We start from the raw sequence: 23,293 nt of genomic DNA, 5'->3' as shown, positions 1-23,293 counted from the left end.
CATATTACATTAAATAAGAAGGGAAAACAGCTAACCCCCCACCACACACACTCACAGAAGAAAGAGGACATACTTTAGGTATACACCGTGGGGTAATTTTTATTTGCTGAGCTTTTTAATAGGTACCATTATTGAGCTATATAAGGCAGCAAATCCCCATGAACAATTTAGTCTGTGTGTACCCTGTTTTGCAAAATTAAATTAAGAAATATTATAATCTTGTAGAAATCTATATCAAAGGTACATTGTCTGACATCATTAAAATACTTCTGGTGCATTGTTAAAGTAGAACTGTAGCTGTGTTTCACTACTAGTAGGTCCTGTTTTCTATTTTCCCCTTCAGATTGAGGTATTGTACTAGTACTGTTGAATGGAGAGCATTATCTGTATCTTATGGCCTAGTGCTAAACCTGCTACCAGCTATAGGGAAAAATGATTTCTTTAAATTAACTTTACTTCTCTGCAGCCCATAGTGATTCCTGTCAAGATGCTTCACTTTCAAGGGTGCTAAATAATTTACCTTTGTCCACATTAATTAAATTCAGTCTGGATTGCTTTGTTCACAAATCATGGTTAACAGTTTGAAGATAGTATCGCAACCAACCACTAGAGGAGAAAAGCAAATCTGTAGATATACTGTAACTGAATATTCTCAATGTATATGTTTAGCAAAATAAGTAAAATATTTTTGTTGCAGGCTAAAGTTCAGCATTGCTTCAAATGAGGCAATTCAGACTTCATACTGTTTTCTGTAAAAGCCTATGTTTGGATATTTTCTTTTCAGATTCCTTCAGACTGACTTGGCTTTCTTGGTTAAAGTAATCATATCATATAAGGGGCCCTGTACTCAAAAAGCTTTTAGTTTGTGACCACAAACCACAGTTTTGTGAGGGATGTGAACACCCTGGTGTATTAAGGAATGCACACCTCCATCTGGTAAGTTTTCCTTTATTAACCACAGATAATGAGTCAGCTCAGTTAAAAGTTTAGTGGGTACAGTTGGTCTGGCTTCATATTAAGAAACAAAGAAAGGCATTCATGCAAGAGTGTTGTTAATGCTTTCCCATGCATAAAGTACCTGCTCCATTGAAAAGTTTTGAATGCTAGCATCTGCATTAATGCATAGACCTGCCAAGATTATGAATTTTAGGATTGCAATCACAGGAACTTACACTACTGATGTTCTTGATATCTGTTTCCATTTTTAATGTTAATTAAATATCCCAAGGGACAATACATGTATATTTTAAAAGAGGTTTGTAACACGAGCATATTCATGGCACAGCCTTAGTCATGAATTAGCCGTGACATAATATAAATGCCATAAGCTATATACGACAATGAAAGGTGGATAGACAAAAATCTTGCTCCCCTAAGGTTTAAAAAATGCATTTATAATGTTTCTATAAAATGCAAATTGAAAGTTTCAGTGTTTAAACTGACTCACTAAAACAAGCTGTTTATATCTATATTAACCTTAATTATCTGGGGCTTATCCATAGGACCAGTATGTTCAGAAACTGAAAAAAATCAACTATAGGTGGAGAGCTAGACAGACAGAAAGATATAAAATATTATCTTGGTGTTCTAAAAGACTATACATAATTAATAAAATATATAATAACAATTTTGTACTAACCCAAAATGGGTTCCACTCTGAAATGCTGAGTCATAAGACACAGCACGACGGTACTACTAAACACAAATGTCCAAAACACCACAAAGATTAAAAATCAAACTGCGAGCATTTTTTGTAGAGTGCAAGACCTGTTATAATTTCCATCTGTGACGCAAGCACACATAGTCCCGTAACATAGGATGCCCAGTGGTCATATTGTTGGTAAGTGGAAACATATTTTTTTTCCTATTTTATTTAAGTAATTATTCATGGTAAAATATATTGCTGAATACTATACCATTTCTTGTTTGTTTTGCTTCTGCCTCTTTTCTCTTTTTTTTTTCTTTCAGGTGATACTGAGTATCCACTGGAGCCATGGCTCATGACACCAGTGAGAAACCCAAATAGAGTTGCCGAAGACAGCTGCAACACAGCCATGTCACAGACCCATATTGTCATTGAGTGGGTCTTTGGACTATTGAAGACTTATTTTATGTGCCTGGATGAGTCTGGGGGTGCCCTTCAGTATGACCCAGCTACTACATGCAATACTGCATGCTGCATTCTCAAAGTCAAAGTTAAAGTAACATTTATTGTCATTCTCATTGCTCCAGGCTTGTGTGCATTGAAAAACATTGGCACAAGAGGGTGAAGGAAGCATAAAATGGACAGAATTATAGACAGTGCAGATATAAAACACACATAGATAAAATACCCACCGCCATTTTAAGACAGGATAGCAGCATAGCATAATTCACAGTTCCCATACTTGTGAGAGTAATAATATAGTTCCGATTGCATAACTTTGATAAATAGAATAATTTAATTCTACGACAGTAAAGACAATCATATTGCACTTAGATGGTCTCACGAACTGAGGGAGTGTTGACATTGTTAAGGTTAGTTGTTCAACAGTTTGATTGCTTGTGGAAAGAAACTATTCCTGAAACTTGATGCTCTACACCTGATGCTTCTGTATCATTTCCCTGAAGACTGGTAGAATTGTCCATGTGCACAGTATGTGGCAATCTGATGGTGAAGTGACCCAGGTCTTCACTGCAGCTTCCAGTTCCAGTCCTAATATAATAAATGATAATCAGCTGTCAGCAGTAGTAATGGACCCCATGTGTCAGGCTCATGCATGGCAAATAACTACTCAGGTAAAGAGGTGTCATCTAGTCCAGAACTAGAAATCATGATGTTCAGATTAATGTTTCCTTTCTGGTAAAAAAAAAAAAACACTGAGTATGATTGATTGAAGCAGTGACATATATGGGCTGTGCTGTGTGGTACATGGTCTACTGTCACTGTTCATCACACATTCCTTCTCATCTTTAGATAATTCATTTTTTTTTAATTTCAGAAGAGCTATTCAAATTATTTTTTGTAAAAGCTATGCATGAGTGCTCACTAACTCCTGCTCAGTAATGTTGCAAAGCATCATATGAGGTATAATCACCTTTGTAACGGTTTTGCTTGAACAATACATTCTAGTGAGGTGATGCACCTAACCGTGCCAGTAGTGAATGTACTGAAGTGGTACAATTAGTAAAAAGTGTTGCTTCAGTACTTAGCATGAGTTCATACCTTGAAATTGAATGAAAGTATATCATATTGTTTTTTTTTTTAAATTTCATGCAATGTTTCCTCAGTTTGTACTATTTTATCTGTTGAAGTACTACACATCAAATTATTTAATTTTGCCATAACAATAACTTCTAGCCTCAGAGACAGAACTCATAATTTGTGTAGTGATGAGGGTGAAGTGGCAGCAGTGTTTGATTTGCATGAGAAAATATTCATTTTCATCTATACTTTTCTTACTGTTACTCTGAATACTTGAGTATCACTACTTTTAATTTCTACGTTAATTGCTTGCTATAACAATGATAATGCATAGAGCATTAATGGTGTTAATCACTACAATCATATGTTGTGACATACAGTTTTCTTTCTACAGTCCCTTGAGGTTTTTAAGTAGTACCATGAAAGGAATAAAATGCACATCATTTGAAAGGTGTCTTAAGTCCCACCCTTTTTTATTCTTTATTTAATAACATATTCCCTCTGTGAGTTAAACATCAATGTGTGTGTGAAGGTCAAATTGTGAACAACAGCAATGTTACACTTAAATAACAGCAGGTCAATGCCATATATGTCATGCATATCTCCTAAAGATAGGCTAGGTGATGGTGCAATTGATTTTGAAGGAGGAGGGGGGGGGGCTGTCATGAAAGCTGGATGTTCAGTTGGCCCAAAAGGTAGTGACCTACTTGATACAGGTGATCACTGTCCTGACAGTGTTGTAAGATTGGGACCAGAGACTTTGAATGAGAGATCTTGCTAGATATAGTTGAACAGTGGCATGGCCTACATGAAATCTGTTGTGCCCCCCCCCCATCCCTGGCTAATTACAGCACTTTTTTAAGAAGCACTTGCACTCTCATGTGACCTGATTCCATGTGTGCTAACATAACCATGTCTTATTCCGCTTCCAAGACTGATTCGTACTTGAGTATGACAAAGTTCTAACTAGTGTACAAATGGAGGTGGCCACTGATGCTTGTTGTGCCACTGTACTATACATCAGTGTGATCATGGCATTATACCTACTCTGTAATCTCCATGTAGTGCTGGAAATCTTCATGTATACTCTGGAGGACTCTGACCATTTCCAGCTGACTCTGTGTGACAGTAATTTGAGCTCTAACAATGTCACGGCAAATTGGATGCTGGGCAGTCAAGCTTTACTTGTTTCCTGGGGTAGCTGTGACATACTTCTGCACCTATCTTTGTAAAAGTGCCAGTGTTACCTCTGAGTTTTTGCCATCATCCTGAAAGTGTCTGTCTGAGTTTGGGGATACTTTTGTAGACATGCATACATTTTTGCATACATTTTCTTCCTGTACAAACATGAGTGCAATGCCAGCATGTGCTTAACTTTGTGATGTGCTGTCATTTCTTGTAGAATTGCTAACATGCTGTGTGGTATGATACTTTGACATTAAACTTAGAGATTGCATACAACTTTCCTCAGGTTCTTCATAAATGTAACTGTTATCATCATCATCTTCTTCAACAGCCATTCTGCTGCTGATACCCCCAAATTATTGGTATAGTGGAAATGCCTGTTTGCACTGCTGTCCCTGTAAAAATGATCTGAAATCATTACATATAAAAAAGTAGCATACATTACTGTATTCTGATTAAGGAGCCTTGGGGGACACATCTTGCACACAGTTTTCATTGTTATTATGTGCAGAAGTAAATACTATTTGTTGTGTGTTTAATGTAATCGTTCCATGTGAGCATTCAATTCTCTATATAAATATATGTTACAGTTTTTAAACCAACCTTCCTGCACAGACTATTGTTGCTGCTAAACACATTGGTAATAGCCAGTGCCCACACCACCTGGGGATTATTCTGGTCCCATTGTCTTCTGTGTCACAGTCATTCTCATGAATGGAGAGGAGGTATTCCTCATCTGGTCTCCACTACCGGAAGTGGCAATTGCAATCCTTCTTACATTGGCAATGGCACATCCTACCATATCATTTGGCCAGGTCTTATACTGTGTTAATGTGTGTTCCCTTCCACCAACTGCATTAATGTCCATAACAGCTTGATTCCGGATTTTTGCCCTCTCAGCTTGTATGATCCCCCTTTTCCCAAAAAGATGTTTTCCATATGTCCAAAGGGCTGCCATGAGGATGTGGTCCTCCTCAAAGCTAATGTTGTCCTTTGTCTGGCTTGATCCCTGTATTTGCATCATTACTGCAGAAACAAAAAAATGCTACAGTCATGCACACACACACTCACACACACACACAAAATAAATAAACACTTTATGTAATCATCAGTCAACAGCACAACAATGAAAGCGTGTCAGCCATCCATCGTCAAAAAAAGAAATTAGATGACACAAACCCATAATCATATGCATGTGTAAAGCCTCAGTCCAGCCAAGTAAGGTTGTTCTGAAGTAATGTCTACACTATCAGCAATATACTCACAACAGTAAGGTAAGAAATTTAATGACATATACATCCATCCCATATCCCGAGGACATTATTGCATTTATAATACTGCCATTTTTTTCATGCAGCAATTACACTCAGACATATCCCAGTAAAGACACATATATATATACTTCTGGAGGACCACAAGAACCAAAAAAACAAACTGGAAGATGCAGTAGAACTGAGTGAAATCCACACAATATTAGCGTAATAAAAACTTTTAATACACACTTTCGTAACCAAACTTCTTCAGAATAAAATATACATTCTCAACATCACATTTAAAAACAGTTTTGAAATACCTCTGCACCAACAAACACTTCTTTCCACTTAAACAATTATACAATTAATCAATAAAATTTTAAAGCTCAGGAAGTTATTTCTTTATATAGACTCTACGATCTTTCAAAAAACATTTAATGTTGACAGCATTATTTATACCAGTTTTTTATCTGAATTGAATCTGATTTGCCATAAAGCCTCCTTTTTTTCAAGATTTGTTGCTACAAATGAGAGTTTTTCAGTATTCTATTAAGCCATTGTAATATGCCTGTGACGCCCCAACATTGGCCCAGTAATCAATGACCATCAATCCTCACCATTGGCAACACTGGGGAACATACACACTAGGAGGATGACACGTACACACACAGTAGTGCAATTTCCCTTAAGAGCACACAGAGACCACAGTCAGCCTGGGGCTGGTTTCTCCCTTTTTCCTCCAGATCCACAATAAGACTCCCCACTGGCACAGCTATAGAGTCCTTAGCAGGGTTCCAATCCAAGTTCTCCAACTTTCTCTCTGTCCAAAAAGTGCTTCACATCCCTGCCTAAGTAGCTGACACACACACACACTGTGGAAGATTTGTTTTACACACACACACACACACACACACACACACACACACACACACACACACACAGGGAAAAGGCTTGCATAGGTTTACTAGCTATGCCCCCTTCTGCCCAGATTATAAGGTTTATCACTGCGACCAGAACCCCTTATCAGCTACTTTAAGGCCCTTAACAAAGGGTGTCCAATCTTACTGTGTAATTTTACTATTAATCCAAATGGCCACCAGAACCCCTTATAAGCTACTTTAAGGCCGTTAACAAAGGGTGTCCAATCTTACTGTGTAATTTTACTATTAATCCAAATGGTAGTTTGACCAAGAGCAAGGCTATTAGGAGTGGCCCGCATGGTGTCACCAAATAAATATGCAAGTTCTCTCAGAGCTTAAATATGTCTCACAAATATCAGCCACAAAGATAAGTTTAAATATATTTAATAATAAATAATAAAAGAACACGACAATACTAAATATGGCTTCACAGTGACATCAGAGTTCAAAATTGCAGGAAATATTTAAAAAAACATTGCAGGACAGTCTCAAACAAATACAAAAAACATCTAAACTAATCTTTACTATATTCCTTACTGAATCTAAAATAATTTACTGTACCATAGTTAACTTAGTTACAACAAGGCAAGGCAGATGTGGTGAATGGATGTTTCCAGCGGATGCTGCCAGGTCAAATACAAAATGTACAGTCACTCTCTCAGACAGTTCTTAAATTAATATCAAATATTACTGCTGGGATGCTTGCAGCATGACATCACTTTTTGTCACCTGACTTTAGTTCCCAAACTAAATCCCCATTGTCAGAAACTACCAGCATTTAGCATCTCCCTGTGAAAAATATATAACCCGCAGATCTTTGCAGCTGGTAGAAATCATAGAACAATAAAACACTTACAAGACAATGCAGAAGGCTCCCTAGTTTTAGACACTCTGCCTCTTTGCTGCATTGAAACTAACTTTTATGAAGCAGTTATAAAACAATTTAATTTCAACGAGTTTTCTGCAATTTAACCTTCTATGTTTCAGTTTCCACTATTTATATACATTTACGCTGGCCAGTTCAATTCTCAGCTAGAGCGTCTTCTGCGTGGAGACATGCGTGAATGGGCGTACCTTCATTGAAGGTTGTGCGTCAGGCCTGGCAAGCCGGTACGTAAAAATCAACTGCCAATCATTAGTGGGCCGGAGTTCTGCTGTGGCAACCCCTAACCGGGAAAAGCTGAAAGACACAGTATATACATTTACACAATTACAGTAGTGTGCATACATTTCTTTTCTTTTCCATTAGTGTACACTGTGGATACATCTTTAAACTCAGTATTTTACACACACTTCTGTACCAGCAGTTTGATATACACATAACATGCAGTTCTAATACATTGGTTACACAAGCATATGAATCATGTTGATATTCACAAATGATATATAATTATTTACAAAATCCCAGCGAGCTAGGCTGGCAATATTTCCTTTTGTGACAATGCCCATCATATCAGTAAAGCAAACATTTCTTTATGTTAACTTAGTAGTCTAAGCATTTTGAACTGTTTGATTTAAATCTGCAATATTTTTATTATTTTGGTTACTTAAAGAAATTCTATAGTTTCCATAGGTTTGTAGGTTCATAGGCAAGCACTAGGCTAGCTGATCCAATGGGCCATTTTAAGTTTAGTCAATTTGCCTTTTTGTGCTCAAGCTAGCCTATCCCATTTTATTAGAGACTGGCCTTACCCATCCTATGGTCAATAATTATATATTACCCTAATGAGAGTCACTGAGATCATACCATACATAATATGAGGGGAATGACCCATGCCAGGGATAAAGCATTTAGGAGATGCCTTTGTCCATTAGATTAGTAGAACAAGGGGCAGTTCTGGTGTAAATTTTGTTTCCCATCCATAGATCCAAGCTGTGCTTAAATATGGACTTGGATAAAATTTGTTTTATGTGGATAGGTAGTCTGTTCCAGGGCACCAGTATCTTCTGCAATAGATACCTGTCCCTACAAACTGTTGTGTTGATGTTGCAGAAGAGGTTTAGATCCCTAGACTGAGTATTTCTGATGCCATTTGAATTGCTGATGTGCAGTAAATCCATCAGTATTGGGTTGGAGGCAGCCTTGTAAGCCAGACACAGGTCATCTCTTAGCAATCTGTTGGATACTGAGTATAGTGATAGGGCTTTGAGTCAGTCCATGTCGGGCATGCCTTTTAGGCCCTGCATCCTTTTAGTAAGGTACCTTTGTGAGTGTTCAGTTTGTTGCATGTGTCCAGACAGATACATGCCAAAGGGAGAATTATGCTTAGTGACTGGCCTAATGATGGCTATGTAAAGGGGTACAATGATATCTCTAGATGTAGACACAGTCCTTTTGGTTATAAGAAGTGTGATACAGAAAGACTTTCATATAACAATGGGCCCATGTTTGTCAAATGTCAGGTCGCTGTCCACATAAGTTCCCAAATCCTGAACAACTGGGTCAAATCTTAGGGGCATTTTGCCAATGCAGTACTTCCCCAGAGTAGATAACTTTCCAGAAAATACAATAATGTATTTTTTAACATTTAATTTCAGTCTGTGATTTTGGCATTAGTTATTTATTTGGGACAAACCTTTTTGCAGGATGGCTAAGTCATTTTGGGATTCAATGGCTGCTCCTAGCTTGTAGTCATCTGCAAACTTAGTCAGCCAGAGACCTTTAGTACTGCCATTTGCTTCAGAAAAGTAGATGCCAAACAGGACATCTCCTAGCACATAACTCTGGGGGCCTCCAGTGGTGACTGGTCTCTCTGTGGAGGTAACTTCCCCTATTTTGATTTCCTTTGTAATATCTGTGTGCAAGATGGTAATCCATCAGGTGACATAAGTGTTTCTTCCTAGTTTACTTTGGTTTTCTACTATGTCTGAGTGGGTAACTATGTCAAAAGCTTTAGCCAGGTCATGCTGTCCAGTATATATTATTTTGCCTTTATCCATTGCTTTGGTGACCTTTTCAAAAAAGTCCACCAGGTTAAGTATTCATGAGCTGCCCTTAAGAAATCCAAATTGAGTTAAGTCCAGTGCTTGGAGCTGCCTTATGTCCTAATTGATTAGTCTCATAATAAGCATTTTCATGGTTTTGTATATGATGCTGGTCAGACTTATGGATCAGTAATTGCCTGGGTCTGTGGAAGGTCCTCTCTTATGCAGAGAAACAGCTTTAGCTATGCTCCATTCACTTTGTACAAAACCTGTATGGAGGCTGAGATAGAACAGTGTTGTTAGGGATGTGGCTCAATTGTGCTTTATGAAATTTAAGATGCATCTAGGGATAATAGCAGGACCCACTGATGCATTATTTTTAGCTTTTTGTAACACTTTTATGATGGTTATATGTGATAGCTGGAGGCAATACTGTTTCAAGTATATCTTGGGGGCAGACGGAGAAAAGAAATAGGTAAAGTCAGAGCTAAATGTATTGGTCAGTAGGTTTGCTACATATTCAACCTCAGAACAGGCAACATCATTCACAATCAGGCCAGTGCATACCTCCATTGTATTTTTGATATTACAATCATAACTAAAAAAGGCCTTGTGAATGCTTTTGGCTTGGGAAATTATTTTAGTCTCAAACTGGCTTTGAGAGATTTTATGAAGCTGCTGAGTTTATTTCAGTGACAAGGACTCCAATAATGTGGGAATAATTCCTCTTACTTTTGGAGAAAATTATTTTCCTTTTATTGTAAAGCTTGCTGATATTATGGATCTACCATGTGGGACTGCTTCTGACATTTGCCCTGAGCTTTTTCTTATGGGGTACAATTCTATCAGCTGTTTACATGCTGGTATAGAATGGTGATGTATGTTTCTGTGTATTCAGTAAAATTAACTGTGTTTGGTGGGGATTTGAAACTTTCCAGTGTATGACTTAGGCATAGGTAGGAGTTTGTCTTAAATACATTTCTAAATGTACCTTGGGTGGAAAGGATCACCGGTTTCAATTTTATTTTGAAAGAGACTGTTTTATGGTCGGACCTAACAAGTGATGAAAATACTTAAGGGACGGTGCAAGATGCTCATATATTTGTAAGGACAAGATCAGATGTTATTTTCCCCATGAGTACTCTGGCTAATTGTTCCAGGGCATTTAAATTGACAAAATCCAAGAATCTCTGTGCTTGAGCACTAATTGTGGTGGTGTGGGTTTCCCAGTTCATAGTTGGCTAGTTTAGATCAGCTAGGAAAATGTTATTGGGTTTAATACTGATTGATTCTAGTTCCTGTAGATAGGCATTGTGGCTTTCTTTTGTCATAGACGGAGTTCTATATCAAAGTAATATATGGTATGGGAGTTTTCTGGTGATTATGTAGACATGAAAAAGGTCTAGTGGAGGGGTCAGCAACCTGTGGCTCTGGAACTGCATGCGGCTCTTCCAACCCTCTGCAGTGGCTCCCTGTAGCTTTGAAAAATAATGGCCACTCTGTCGCATGACACACAAACACACACACACACACACACACACACACACACACACACACACACACACACACACACACAGTTACCTGTCAAGTGTACAGATTTTCGCAGAATGTTCTGATTTTTGCCTCATATTTTTGGTCTGTTTCTCATAAAATTGTGGTTTCCTGGCAAATCTTTGGCAAATTATTTAGTGCTAAAGTCAGACAATATAAATAGGCATTTAAGATTCAGACTTCATACCCCTCAGAAAATTCATGCTAATGCAAAACCCATTCTATCAACTTTCTAAGTTTGTAAGAGCAATATTTAAAGTGTCCTTGTTTTTGGGCCTTTGTCTCCCCATTATTTATGGCTTTGTCCAGATTTCTTGCTCTAAGAGGATGAAAGGTATCACACACACACACACACACACACACACACACACACATACAGCGATCGAGTGATCCCAATACAAATCTCAACAAAGGAACAAAAATAGGGACGGATTTTAAATATTGTTCTTATAAACGTAGTTATTTTATGTACAGTATAATGACTATATATATAAAACTTAATACATGTGGTTCATATGGGTCACCTATGTTTTGTGGCTACAGATGAATTTTATTTGGTAGGTGAAGGGCCAAAATGGCTCTTTTGATAGTGAAGGTTGCAGACCCCTGCTCTAGTGCATCATACTGCATTATCAACCTTGATGTGAGTCTCTTTTGAGTGAGAATCTTGCACCTTTTTGCTCTCCTGCACAGTATCTGGTTTAAATGTGTGGCAGGCGTTATATCCCTGTACAGCTGGAGAGGTGTCCTCTATTTGAAACCATGTCTGAAGCACTACACAGATGTCAGTGTCCTCCAGGGTGAGAAGGACTTGTCAGGAAATAGAGCTTCCTGTTTAGACTCCTAGCATTGAACAGTAACACCTTTAGATTCTTCTTTGCTATTTTCATTATGTTCATAGGTTGATCAGGTCAGCAGTGCCTAAAATAGGCACTATGGGGGTTGGTGATGTATTTGCCAATAAGTGAAACCCTAGAGGGGAGAGATGCAGGCCATACTCTGTGAAGTAATGTGGTCTTTCTATCATATCCTCTCATGCTGACAAATATTTTACCCCATTTGAATAACACCAAAAAGTAAGACTATTATTGATGTCAATTATTTTTTGCTTATATTGTGGCATTATCCTTGGAAAAGGTAGAATTCTGCTCAGTGCTAGGCTCATACCTTCCTAGGACACATAGTCTAAGAGCTCCATCATGTCTCTCTTCATATAATCCAGGGTGGTACACCTCAAGTTATTGACACTGGCATGAGTTATACTGATACTTGTTTTTCAATAATTTGAGGGTGTGAGTGATCTGATGGATCCTTGTACCAGACAAGCAGCTAACCATCAACTTTTCCATGCTCAGCCTGGTAAGATGTACATCTGTATGTCTTGCAATGGCATTACCTACAACAAGTATGTTTGGTTGGGCCAATGCCTCCTATATGGGTCCAGCATCTGTGAAGTTAGGACTATATGTGTTATAAGAGGAGGTAAGCTGAACGTGCTGGGTGTGATATGTGCCTGTGTTGTGTTTTGGAGGTCTCTGAGGTTTTAGCAAGTTAATCCTTAGAACCTCAGCAAATGACAGATTATGTGTATTGTGATGGCCTTGAAGAGGTGTGATGTGAGGTGTACTGCTGATGCTTTAGGTGTCTGAGTTCCTGTGTGTGCGAAATTTTTGCCTCCTAGGATATTATTTATGGACATCTCTCAAACACTGCGTTATGCTGTTTGAGTAAAAATGACCAACAGACAGCATGAGACAATTCATACACTGTCTCAAGATACCCATCTCAATCAGGCTGGCTACATAAATTGTGCGGAAGTGCTAGTCCATGATACCGACAGCAATGACTCTGGGGGTAGGGGTAAATAGAACTGCTTGGAGTTCGATTTGTTTAGGATAATGTTTGGGTGGACTTGCTACTGAGTATTTAAAGTAAAATACAAAACGACTAGCCTGGAGACCTTCTTCTGCCACCAACAAGAACCAGTAAAACTAATTACAGTTAAAAAAAAAAAAAACTTAAAAACGTAATACTAAAATCAGTGCAAACAGTATCAGTACACTCAAAGTTAAGCAATTATATCAAAGGTCTTTTAGTCTGGTGAGCACGTTATGTGGCTTCCTAAGCTGTTTGCTGCCTAACTCAAGTAATTACAAGTTAATTTGGCACTGTTAAATTTCTTTGTATAAGATCAGGTCATTTAGTGGTTTATATGCAAATTAGGCCCTTTTACACTTATGTCAATGAATTGCAGTAATATGCTAACACTAAGGCAACTTACTGACTGAATTAGGTCTTGCTAAGACAATAGTCTGATGTTTCTGTAACCATGACTAAACAGAATGTTTGCTCATAATTTAAGTCTGAAGTTGTTTTGTACAAATGATACCAATGTTAGTGGCTCATGGTCTGATTTCAGCCAAGTGCTTTTATGCCTGTCCTTTGGTTTTAGCTTTTTTAAATAAATGTGAACAATATTTCTAAGATTTATATGAAGGTGAAAATGGTAAAGCTAAACATAGGAGATGTTTTAACTTAAATTCATGTGAAACGTTAGCATTATGAGTGCTCAAATCCAATATTGACATTATCAGACTTCCTGCTGATAAAGTAGGCAGTATTGCATCAGTGGATATGGATCAGTATTTTGAGTTGATGGACTGTATATTGAATGACAGTACTATATATAACATCATGCAGGACCATCCTCGTTGTCCTGCAGAGTGGTGCTAGCAGCCGAGAGGCTAAAAGAGCGACTGCTAACCTGATAAAAGTGTTTTTCCCTGCTACTACCTGGGCGACTGTCCGATCTAGCTAAACTGCAAATATTTCTGCTTCTTGAACTGTTTTAAACTGTCTAAAGTTGTTTTTGCACCTGCACTTTTAAAGTTTGTCTTGTTTGTTGCATTTACTTGTTGAGGCTACACACTCAAGTGCTCTAGCCTGTGTTACATATTTATTGCAATTTCCTGCTGTTTGTTGCAAAAAAAAAAAAAGTTATCCTTGTTTCCCATCTTTCCTGACCTAGAGTAGTCCAAATACAGGCTTTGCTGTATTCTGGACTTTTGGAATGTTCCTGTGTTGCCATTTCCTTTCTTGGATAGAGGGAGGCTTCTTTGTTCACCAGTGGCAGTGGGGAGCTTGGAGCAGGCTATCTGTCCCTGGAGGAGTGTTCCCAGCACAGGAATCTGGTGGTCTGTTGGCTGTTTTGGGCCAATTTCTAGCTCTTTCAAGTCCGCCTGTATAAAACCCGCTGTAGCGCGGCTTTGCGTGATTTTGTGCATAGTGCTTCATCGAGCAGCGCCGCTTATTTGGGTTTGAGCCTTGGAACTGATCTAGTTCTCATAATAAACACCCTATTCCTAGGCTAAAGCCTAGCACTTGCTCACTAAAGCAATTATATAAGTCAGCACTAAAAAAATTAAAAGCACTACACCCTCACAAACTCCCCTTGAGTAACTTGTTCCCCATTGGCCCTTTTTTCAATTATAAAGGAATTCCCAATACTATTCTAGCATGTCCAAAGGTCAGTTGTCAATCTCCTCTCGGTCCAGCTGGTGAACCTGGGAATCTTGAGGCAATGTTACAACTGCCTAATGTACACAGACAACCCTCTCCTCCTCCCAACAAATTCCAACACATGTGAGAGATGAAACCATATAGCCAAACTGGAGGCTAAGCTCTCTCAACTCAGTACTGGCGTAACCAGTCAGGAGGAGAAGGAAACCACACTCACTACAATTCCAGTCTCACATAGACCTACCACGACAGCAAACCAAACACATAAACACACAAAAACATACTTGGAGGCTCTAAATAAAAATCTGCCTAAGCAGCAGAGAACTCCAAAGCAGACACCCAAGCAACCGCTACCCCAAAACAAAACACATGCAACACATAGCTCACAAAGCCAGTGTGCTGAACAGTCACAGCCCTTAAGGCTAAACAACACACCTGATACACTTGTAATAGGTGACTCTATCATCAGGCACACTGACATCCCGCTCACCAGGCTGAACAAGGAGAAGGTCATGGTGAGCTGCCTATCGGGTGCTAGGATCCGCCACATAACACAAGCACTCAGGTCACTCCAAGGCAAGTACAAATATGACTCAGTCATTGTCCATGCTGGTGTGAATGACCTGAGACGTACCTCCCTGGACTACATGAAAAGAGACATAGAGGAGCTCTCTGGGCATGTAGCCCAGGCCGGTATAACCCTGACCTTGAGTAGCATCTTACCCTCACCAAGAATGATGCCACAGTATGAAGACAAGATTATCAATTTCAACAATTGGCTTAAGTATTGGTGTCATTCAAAGGGGATCCAATGCCTGTCAGCCTGGGATGACATGCTCGACAAGCCACGATGCTTCGCTAGGGACGGCTTGCACCTGTCACCCCTGGGCTTTCGGATATTGGCAAAGGCTCTTGCTACCCCCTAGTGCCTTTTTTAGGCAAGGCTCAAAGGACAAACCCACCTCCATAGGTATCACAAGGGATAAGAAACTAAGAGTAATGCTACTCAACGCCAGAAGTCTAAACCTCCGCACTCGAAACTCTCCTTAGCATGGAGAACATCGATATCTGTGCAGTAACAGAAACCTGGTTCAAGGCTCTCGAGAGCACCCCAGCACTACCAGGTTATACCTCATACCATGCTTTTCGGCCCCAAAACTTGGACCGAACCACAAAAGGAGGGGGAGTATCAATATTCGTCAAAGATAACCACACCTCCAGGTTGGTGGCACAGCACGAAGCATCAGAGACTATCCATGTGCAACTAACAGTGGGTAAAACTGCCTTCCAGTTTATAGCCTGCTACAGACCACCCTCCCAAACCCAGGAACCCCACTCGGCCTTCCTGAGAACACTGGAAAATATGAAGGTCTCTCCAAACACCATTATATTGGGTGACTTCAACTACCCAACCATAGACTGGGAGCATTACTCTAGCTCCAACAGCCTAGCCCAAAGGTTCCTAGAATTTATAAACTCAAATGCTATGGAACAACTTGTTACCACTCCCACAAGAGGGGAAAACATACTGGACCTGATCATCACCAACATGGGGACTCTATGCTCCAGACCAGAAGTGTATCCCTCACTGGTAAGATCAGACCATAAACTAATCTCACTGGATATTCACATCCCGACCCCACCCCATGCCCAGAAAACCACAGTGAAAAACTTCTCTAAAGCAAATTTCACACTCCTCGAAACCGAGGTGGAATCCTTCAAAGCCCCCGGGCCTCTGGATAATATGGCCCAGACCACAAAATCCTTTATAAACGCATTCTATGAACACCTTCAGGAATGCATGGATCATGCAATCCCAAATAAAACCAAGACCCAATCCTCCAAAGGCAGACATCCTGTCTGGTGGACCCCAGCCATAAACAAACTATACAATAGAAGGAGGAAGCTACTACATGACAGAGCAAAATCCCAAAAAGGGAAGGCATCTCTGATCAGTATTAGCAAAAAAGTACGGGCACTCATAAAATCGTCTAAGGCCAGCTTCGAGAGAAAAATTGCACAGGACACTAAGGATAATCACAAGGCTTTCTTTAGTTATGTTAGGAAACTGGGTGGGAATTCCCAGATATGCTCAGAATTAGTCCAAAATGACAAAAAATACACCGAACCCACAGACATTGCCAACATCCTAGCTGACAGGTTCAGCGCAAACTTCTCCCCCTCCCCACCAAAAGGGCTAATATCTATCCCAGGAGAGTGCTGCCCCCCTGACATCTCAGATGCTCAGGTAAGAGCTGCCCTCTCCAAAGCAAGAAACACAGCATCAATGGGACCAGACGGTGTCCCGGGCTGCGTCCTACATGAACTCCAAGAAGAGCTAAACCCAAACCTAAAACTACTGTTCAATCTCAGCCTTACTACAGGATATGTACCCAAAGAGTGGCGTACAGCAACAGTGGTCCCTCTCCACAAAGGTGGTGCCTCAACGGATCCTGGAAACTATCACCCCATAAGTGTCACTAGCTTGGTCTGCAAAGCTATGGAAAGGATCATCATGAACCTTATAAATAAAGATATTGGGGACCTACAGAGACTGGATCCTACCCAGTTCGGCTTTGTTAAGGGCAGATCCTGCCTCTTAAACCTGGTCAATTTCTTTGAAACAGTCACCAAGGCCATTGACAAGGGGAAGGTGGTCCACACAGCCTACCTGGACCTCACAAAAGCCTTCGATACAATACCCCACTCGGGCATTATAGATAAGCTCACCAGCTTAAATATAAACCCCTATGTCACTAGATGGGTTGCAAACTGGCTCAAGGACAGAACCCACATGGTTAGAATAGCTGGAGCCATGTCAGACTCCAAACCAGTTACAAGTGGCGTCCCACAAGGCTCAGTCTTGGGACCTCTCTTGTTCGGTATATATTTCTCGGAGGTACAGGCCAACATGGAAGGACTGTGGCTGACCAAGTTCGCAGATGACTGCAAACTGGGCACCATAATAGACTCTCCAGCTGACACAAGCATCCTCCAAAAGGGCCTCATAGAAACAGACAACTGGTGCCAGAGCCATGGCCTCAAGCTAAACGCCAAAAAGTGTATAGTCATCCCCTTTGGCAAAAACAAAGTGCCCACAAATTACCACATAGGTGGCAATCCATTAAGTACAGAAGAAGTAATTAGGGACCTGGGGACCCAAGTTGATAGCAATCTCTCATTTGACAACCACGTGGCCAAAGTGGTTAGAAAAACATTGTATATAGCCCACCTAATCATGAAGGGATTCATATCTAGATCAGGGGAGGTCATCGTGCCTCTTTACTCATCCCTCATCAGGCCCATAATTGAGTACAATGCCCCTTTTGGGATGTACCTTACCAGACACCTGCAGCAACTGGAAAGACCCCAAAAGTACCTCACCAAGAGGATCAAGGGGCTCAAACAGATGCCGTATGCTGCCCGGTTAAAGAAACTCCAGCTCTACTCAGTGGCATACCGCCTGCTCAGAGGCGATCTGTGCCTGACTTATAAAGCCATGTCCAACCCGGAATTAATGGACATGCTGCACCTCAGAAAATCCAAATCCCATCGAGCTACGTGCTCGAGGGACTTAAACCTCAGCACTGAAATAAATAGGACATTCTGGAGGGACAGATTCATAACCCAGAGGCTCCCTTCATTCTGGAATAAAATCCCAGTCCAGGTTAGGCAGAGTCCCTCATTGACTCTCTTCAAGAGGAATCTTGATGAGTGGATGGGAGATCGTAGGTTTACCCTGGTTATCACTTCTGTGTCACTGTTAGACAGAAGCGCAGTATACTAACCTCGAAAAAGGGCATAGCAAAATTAATTTAAAATGGGTGGCGAAAGCCATACACACTCTGGCTAGGCTTATAAATGCCCTAGGGCAGATAGCCTAGTATGAACCTATGAACCTATGAACCTATCATGTCTACTGCCTTAGTTGATAGATTAATACCTAAAATCAAGGTTACTGTATTTGGTCCTTATTTAGATTTGTGTATTACCCCTGAGTGGCTTTAGTATGTTGCTATGCTCAAACCAGTGCTGTCAGCTATATATGGACTTCTAAATGTCCATAAAGATTAGCTACAACACAATACATCCTATTGTTTCAGGGCATGGCTGGAATACTTAACTGATTTCTATATATTTAGAACAAGTACTCAGTCTTATCTTAGATAAAGTTAGTCATGTTTTAATTGATACAGGTGATTTTTGAGGAAAGTGTGAACTCGGTGTGGTAATGCCTCTAGTTCCATATCAAATCTGCAGGTAGCGTTTGATATGTACCCTTTATTATATATGTTCCAAATGACATTGGCATAGATTCTATAACATATTTTGGGACAAAGTCCTGGCTATGGTAATTCTTTTCTCATTATACCATGATCCCCCCAAAACGTGCACGCTGATTGGCCAGCGTGCCCGTTGTAAATCGAGTTATACTAATGGAAAAAGGTCCGTCGCCGGACTTTTTCCATTAGTATAACTTCGTTAAACACTGTCTCGCTATGTTAAATGGGTTTAACATAGCGAGACAGCTTTAAAATAAGCAACGGAGATCTCCGTTGCTTATTTTAAAGCTGTCTCGCCATGTTAAACCCATTTAACTATAGACAATGTTAAAAAGCAACGGAGAAAGCAAGATCTCCGTTGCTTTTTAGTGTTTAAGCTATGTTAAATGAGTTTAACATGGCGAGACAGTTAAAATAAGCAACGGACATCTCCGTTGCTTATTTTAAAACTGTCTCGCTATGTTAAACTCATTTAACATAGCGAAACATAAAAAAGCAACGGAGATCTTGCTTACGTCTTTGCTCACAACTCTGATGTACTGCGCAGGCGCAGTACATCAGAACTGCCGCGGATGCCAGACATCTGCGGAAGGGCAGTAAACAGGCATTATACTATGCCATTATTTAAGAAAAGTAACAGTTTCTTTTCTTAAATAATGTCATGGTATAGCAATAACCACTTCTGGGTGTGGGTAATGCTAAATTTACCCAGGGTTGGCTTTGTTTGGTCCCGGGCTTCGCCCTCGGGACCAAACCACGCCAACCGTGGGTAAATTTAGCATTACCCACACCCAGGCGTGGGTTATTGCTATATTATTGCATGTACTTTACTTCAGTTGCTGCTGGATAATGCTATTTTCTATTCACGGAATAATGTTTCCCATTGAATCACAGGTGTAGCTATGGGCACACCTGTATGGAACACCTATGCTAACTTAGTGCTATATGGTTGACAGCTGAATATGAATAATGCTCTGGCTAAACATGTGTTGCACCATGGAGCTGAGCATAGTTGTAAACTTTCTGTATTACAAGTAGTGCATCAGAACATTAGAAGAGGTGATCTAGTAAACAAAACTGCATGCAAAGAGTACATATGGATTTTCATGTTAATTTCTGGGTCTGAATCAGACTTTATCTTTAAAACCTTTCTTATGTACAAGAATATTACATCAATCATGTGACTTTTATTTACTGTTTAATTGTGGTTCTTTGTATGCATATTAAGTACTTGAAAAGTGTTGTTTTACAAAAAAACTTGTATTTCATGCATCTTTTATGAAATGTACTGATGTTGTGGATTTAGCTGTGTTTTGTTATCTAGATCTTGGCTATTCATGAACACAGCCTTGCATTCATATGAGGTCAGTAAGGAATGCAGCAGCGTCCTCAGTATTATCTACCAATCCCCAGAATGCCACAGGAGTGTGTTGATAACCTCCATTATTCTGTAAGCTGACAGTGTTCTGAAAAGCTGAATTGGAATCATATTCATGAGAGTTTGCACAACCATGAAGCATAATACCTGGCTGTCTAACATCACCTGACACACCTTGTCACCTCAAAGCACTCAACATTTACTAAAAGCTGCTACTGGAACACACATTTTGGATAAAAGTACCCCCTCACTGTATGACAAATGTATAAATGACATTCCTGTGTAATACTCAAGGAGGATGCAAATGCAATGCACAACAGCAGCAGTAGCAGTTGTAAGCTAAAATAAACCTGATGCTTTCATTAATGACTTTTATACACATATAAATGAAATGTGAATATATATATATATATATATATATATATATATATATATATATAGATAGTTAAAATGGAGGTGATAAAGCATTTTTGGTTAAACCAAACTTGCCTGTAATAACAGTACCAGGTGTAAAGCCCATGCTGGTGAACTGGGTTTGGTTAGAAGTATGTCACACACCTATGAACCACAGTCCTACTCGTATTTTCTTCATTCTGATACTGGCACACCAGTGAAGCCATGAGGCGATGTTCAGAGCTAATCTGATAAAGATAACAAAATTATGCTCTACCTTTTGAGTGATTTATACTTGAACAAGAACTAGAAGTGCAGTAGAGGGTCTGAATGGGAAAAATATATGTCTTGCAGGAGTCGGTTGATCATGTGCCATCCTTGACAGAGATCACCCACTTTTGCCCCTGTCCAGACAGAAGTACAATGACCTACAGAAGGGTAGAATTGGTTAGCTGGCTGAGTGGGTTGATCAGGTATTGGTGAGAAGGCTAGAGTTCAATAGTAAGTATTTTTTGTTTTGGTCATATCAAATATAGGTTTAAAAATAAACTGTAAGAAGGTTGCATAATTGAAGGTACTTGATAGAAGACGTATGTGTAACTGCTAATTTGTATCTCTAATATTTTTATAATAATGCAAAAGAAAGCATAAACATATTTATACAAAGAACTGCATGTGTATACAAATAAGGAATGTTTATTTGATAACATAACTCTATGTATTTTATATATATATATATATATATATATATATATATGTATATATATATGGGTCTACTTTAGTTGACCGAAATGCCAGTTCACCAACACGCAGAAGACCAAGACCAAACGACCGAAAACGAAGGTGATCGACAAGGTGAAATCCCGACAGCTGAAAGACCGACATGGGCTACGTGTGAGCGCGACTCAGTAAGTGTGCGATAGTGAGGGATTTAGTGTTAGTGAGCGGACAGGTAAGTGTGCGATAATGAGGGATTTAGGGTTAGAGTGTGGGAAAGGTGAGTGTGCGGTAGTGTCGGACTTAGCATTCGGGTAAGGTAAGTGTTTGATAGTGACAGACTGTAGTTTAGGGGCAGGTTAAGTGAGTTAGGGTTAGGGTGCGGGTAGGGTGAGTGTGCGATAGTGACGGGCTTTATGTTTTAGGGTGGGTTAAGTGAGTTAGGGTTAGGGTGCAGGTAGGGTAAGTGTGCGGTAGTGTCGGACCTTAGGGTTAGGGTTTGGGTTTGGGTTAAGGTTAGTGGATATGTAATTGTGTGTAATGTGTAGTTTACATTTTGTGTGTCGGTGTAATGGTGTTCGGTTTTGTGAGTTGTCAGTATTGTGTGTTTTCGGTTGTTTGGTCTCGGTGTTTTGCGTGTCGGCGAACTGGCGTTCCGGTCAACTAAAGTAGACCCATATATATATATATATATATATATATATATATATATATATATATATATATATAAAACTGCAAATTACAGATGAACATCTGCATGAGTGTGCTTACAGCTATTTTTCATATATATAAATGTATTTATTTATACACAAAAAATGGATTGCTAAATCATTTCATGTACAATAGGTATGATCTTAGTAGATAAAGTACATACAGACCATTTTTGTAAATAAAAGATTTTCTTTGTGTAGGTCAAAACATTATTAGTATAATAGTTGTATAAGACAATAATTTCTTCCACAATAATAACAGCATGTATGTACAAGAAGGATGCAATCAGTCATCATACCCTAGTCAAAGTGAAGATTGGGGGGGGGGGGTGGAGGTTGCAGTGTCAACTGAATGGCCAGTACATAGTTTAGTGAGCAATCTGTTTTATTACTTCTATATACATTTTTTAAACAATCTCTTTATATGATTACAGGTAGTAACCATAAACTTGTCAAAGCACACATTATTGTTCTAAAGTACATGTACTGCATTCATCTTTAATAGTAAATATGTTTTGCATAATGAAGGCTGAACTGGAAGGAAGTACAACTTTCTTTCAATTGCTACATTTTTATTTGTAGTTTTGCCTGAAGAAAATACAGAGACTGCTACATGAAACTACACCTCATTAAACCATAACAGTTGAAAGAAGATCCTAGACTGAAAATGCATTGAAAGATAGCAGACAACACCCGTCTCTCAAAGTGACAAGCTGTGCATACTTATAAAATGACAATTTGAAGGAAGATGCAGTCCTACTGTTTCAACTTGCGTTAAAGGAAATATTGGCACAGCAAGAGGATTCATATGTAAAAAAATGTGTAAGGATATACCAAGCAACTGCAGCAATAACTGAAATACCTTGCAGAGTTCTAGTAGTCATATTAGAAAAGTTAATGAAAAAAAAGGTGAAATACAGGTACACAGTAATGGTGTTATGTCTTCTCTAATATAGACAAAGAGGAATTTGAGTACAACCATGGACAAGGAAATTGGAATATTAAAAGACTGGTTGAGGGTACTGGTAAGTATGAATAAAGTAATAAGTGCTGTTTTCTGTCTTTAACTGATTTCATTACTTATATATAACTGCAAGAGTATTTATAAAGAATGGAAACAGAAGGACAAAAGTGCTTTCAGTACATTATTGTAACCAAAATCATATCAGGCAAAAATATTAAATGTATTACCATTTCTAGCCTGTCCTTTCCCAATGTAAGTTTCCAAACTCTTGTATTAGTCTTTTCTAATTGTAGCCTCTAGGTTTTTTAAAA

At 39.3% G+C, this 23,293-nt stretch overlaps 1 long non-coding RNA gene across 1 annotated transcript in view; it reads left to right on the top strand.

The window, feature by feature from the left end:
* Positions 1-23,037, top strand: part of LOC122804893 — a 215,100-nt gene extending 192,063 nt beyond the window's left edge. The window contains exon 3 of the long non-coding RNA XR_006365254.1: positions 22,601-23,037. This is a non-coding gene — a long non-coding RNA (uncharacterized LOC122804893). The remainder of the gene's footprint in view (positions 1-22,600) is intronic.
* Positions 23,038-23,293: the final 256 nt, after the last annotated feature.

Source organism: Protopterus annectens, chromosome 6.part0 (genome assembly GCF_019279795.1).
Source record: "Protopterus annectens isolate FY-2018-M chromosome 6.part0, PAN1.0, whole genome shotgun sequence".
In the NCBI taxonomy this organism is placed as follows: domain Eukaryota; kingdom Metazoa; phylum Chordata; order Ceratodontiformes; family Protopteridae; genus Protopterus; species Protopterus annectens.
The sequence above is the reverse complement of the archived record's forward strand: the minus strand, read 5'-3'. Positions and strand labels throughout refer to the sequence as shown.